The following is a 3,964-nucleotide window of genomic DNA, read 5'->3' as shown; positions in this document are numbered from 1 at the left end:
GTACCATAAAAAAAGGATGAAAACAGTCAAACATTCAGAAAATGCAACATAGATTACTCTTATTGTAATCCAGCGTAAAATTATGAAACCGAACTGACTGGATTATATACTTTTTCAGAATGATAAATAATTAACGGGAACGACAACAACAAATGAGATTCTATTTTGAAAATGAGCTTTTAATGTTAAAAATAAAGGGCTGAAAACATCAAAGGTGGCATGCTGATGTGCATTTCATTAGTGTAATACTTTGCGCACCCCTCTTATTTCTTATTTCTGAAATGCCAAATCATCTTTTAATTTGGAGGTAGAAAAAGTCTGCAGAGATGCATGAAGTCTGCATCTTAAAAGTGTGAGAAATGAGTGCAGTGAAAGCAAGTGAAGCACCACATCAATTCACGATTAAGCTTCTTGACAAGACAATTAATCTGCGTGTTGAGGTTCAAATATTCTCCAGCAGGTGGCAGCAAAAGACTTTATTTCTTTAGTAACTTGTGGATGCATCAGGGTATTTTTTTCAGGATTGGGGATCTGGGGTTCCTCTTTTAGTGTTTTTCATTATTTTTTAATCAATCATTAATAAAGAAGATGAGTTACATTAAGACATGTTAAAAATGTGTGTGTTACAACCTGTCATTGCTAATGTGTAAATGGATATACTGGATAGGCAGTCTTTGGAGACTTTTTAGGCCATGTAATCTAAGCTCATACAGTTTGGCTTATTTGGTTTTCTGACTTCAAATTCAAAGCTAATTTGTTCTTGTCCAACTTTAAAAAATTACTAAACTTTACTAAACTGAAATACATCAATTTCAACACACTCGAGCTGGTTGTCTTAGTTTTACTATAAACACTAAACACACTGCATCAAATTAAGTTCCACAATTAACCCCGACGCAAACCAAAGATTGGCTGTACATTTAAAAGAAATTACTGGCAGCTAGAGTTTGGAAGATTGATCTAAATATCAATAGTATTGATACCACTGCTGATAGCATTGATTCTTTGGATCTATCTTTTAAGTTCAGTATGTAGCCCACTGAATTGTGTTAAATAAACTTCAGGCTAAATTATGATCTTCTAAATCACTGAGATGCTCTCCAGCTTACGAGTTTTCTGCTATAGGGTGATGCTTCTGGGTTCCCCCGTAAGGTTTCCTAATGATCTATAAAGCCCACGTCGTTTTTTGGGCACCACTCAGACAGAATCTTTGTTATTTTAGCTTGTGGAGTGTTAGATATTTACAGAGCAATCAAAAGATGAAGCAGATGAACAGAGCAGATGATCATCTGGATCAAAAAGTTACAAAATGTCAACACTATTTAGTCCAAGCATGAACTTGTGACCATCAGGAGCACTGCAAGGAAAAAAGATGACACACTGGTTTTTTTTTTTCTTAGGATGAAAATATAAAACACATGTTCTCTTTATTTGCTGTATATAGATAGATGTACACCACTGGAGATTTGGATAAAAGCACACACGAAAAGCTCATGTATGTAGGGTCAACACATCTGGAGGTGAAAAAAAAAAAAAAATGGAAACGATGTCAAAATTACAAAGATAAAAAACTACCCAAATTCTATATGGTTTCTAACTGTAAATAGTTACATGTGTTGAACTCTGTCCCACATACCAACTGTCAGCAGTTGCTAATAACCTCTGTAATCTGTACACGGGATATTTTGTACAAAATATGAAATCTACCATTTAATAATAGTTATAACACAAAAGTACATTGTATGTACAATATTAGACAAAGCCATTTAGTATCAGACGCATACTAAAGGACACTTGCAAATATAACTCTTTTCAAAGAAACAAAAAGCTTATGTCAAATGAAGAGAGCTCCAAAGAAGCCAATATTAAAGCCATCTGAAGAAGAACAGCAGTCACCAATGGGAGCCAGCACTGCGCTTCAGCCGGGATGGAATCGCTTTCCTTTTTGTCGGGTTTTGGTGAAAGCCTTGAATGACTGTTGTTCTTCAAGACAAACATGGAGAGAACTGAACAGTGTGGTTGCAGTACTATTTACAAATTTGCACATTCAGTTGAAAACACTGACAGAGAGGTTCTGCGAGCAAAGGAAGAATAAAACCATAACAAAAAACAAAATTTTTAAAAAAAAGAACTTGCAAGCATCCAGAAGCAAACACGTGCTCAAATAACGAGCCCTACAGGTTTTGTTTCGTGTTTTTAAACTGAAGAGGGCGTGCACCGTGTGGGCACGCAGGTGGAGGGCGGGACGAGAGAGGATCAGACTATGGGACAAATCAGAAAAAGTGGAACGGGAATAGAGGGGCCACAGGATGGAAGAAGAAAAGTTGGGATGGGAGGTGATTTTCCTCTCCTGTATAGGCTAGCTCTTAACAACAGGCACTATGGGGAGGGGACTCAAACACTCAAACAAGCGCGCACACACACATAGACACACACACACACACACACACACACACACACACACACACCAAGACAGACAGCATCACGGATTTCAAATGTTTACTAGTTTGTTTTAGTTTCAGTTGTGTTGCGAGTGTCTTTCAAGTGTTATCAGGAAGTGCTTCTTTGCTGAAGTGGTTTGGGGCAACCACGCCATCTCTGCTCTTTAGCCTTGAACTCAAAAAAAACAAAACGGATCCAACTACGTAGCTTCAACAAGGCAGAAGTCCAACAATGGACCTGAATACTTTTTTTATGGAAACTACTGTTATAACCTTTGAAATCATCTGACATTTTATGTCATGCTGCTACTCTGTTCTCAGTTGAGTAAATACCCTCTCCGACTACAAAAGGCACTGTGAAAAGAAAGGCTTATGTTTGACCTCTTCAAACCAAACATGCCTCCTCTACGGAGCAATCTATTCTCTACCAATTGTTGTACAAATAAAAGGATCTTGCTTGAAAAGATTTGAAAAACAAAAAAGACAAAGTTCATTATCGGCACGGTTTCTGCCCCTGTTTAACTTCTCTCAACACACAGTAACATCGTGTTAATCCCAAACAACCTAGTACATCTCTTTAACCTCTCATAAGCCTTAAATGAATGATAGTGACTTGTACTGAATGCTAATAACCATGTTAAACACACAATGGCTGGACGTAAATAGGAAACTAAAAATAAATCGACACAATCCGCTCTCATGTAACCGGGCAGCCAAACATGCTTGGGCCGTGGACTCATCGCTGTGACCGATAAAAAAATGCTCTGAACATGTGGTAAACTTTAAGCCATAGATGCTTTGGGAGCCGTGCTAACTGACTGCCTTCAAAATTAAAAGATCTTTTTTTCTTAAAAACAGGAACTAAATGAGAAAGTTGGCACCGAACTAGGTTTCTACACGGGAATAATGATGTGCAGAAGAAAAACCTGGAACCTCAGTCGGGTTGGCCGTGTTTGATGAACAGCACTGAGTTAAAAGGGGGTTTTTTTTTCCCCCAATCCTTAATACACACCCCTGCTGAATTCAGGAGTGGCCCAGTCCTGATGAATGGAGTGAATGAATGAATCCTAAAATAATAGCAAGAAACAGAACAGTTCTTCAGATAGGACGTGATTTTTTAAAAATCTTAGAAGAGCTCCTAATATAGCATGAAGGGAAAAATATAAACAGCTATCTAGTTTAAATTTTATGAGAAAAAACAGCCAATATTAAATATACAGAAAGAACTGACACAGTCTCACCCCACTGTAGATGGCCTCCATTGAAGTTATAGTTGGGGGCTCTTATTATTTGTACAAGCACCTGACGTTGATAAAGAAGAGACGAGAAGAAGACGGCTCATATACACACACACACACACACACACACACACACACACACACACACACACCAGAACAGAACACCTGAGAAAAATGACCAGAAGGGGGCAGCACAGCACCCCAGAACACAAGTTGAGCGGACAGGGGGAGGAGAAAAAAAAAAAAGAAAAAAAAAAAAAACAGAAGAAAAGGAGATTATGACAA

Source organism: Astatotilapia calliptera, chromosome 15 (genome assembly GCF_964374335.1).
Source record: "Astatotilapia calliptera chromosome 15, fAstCal68.1, whole genome shotgun sequence".
In the NCBI taxonomy this organism is placed as follows: Eukaryota; Metazoa; Chordata; class Actinopteri; order Cichliformes; family Cichlidae; genus Astatotilapia; species Astatotilapia calliptera.
The sequence above is the reverse complement of the archived record's forward strand: the minus strand, read 5'-3'. Positions refer to the sequence as shown.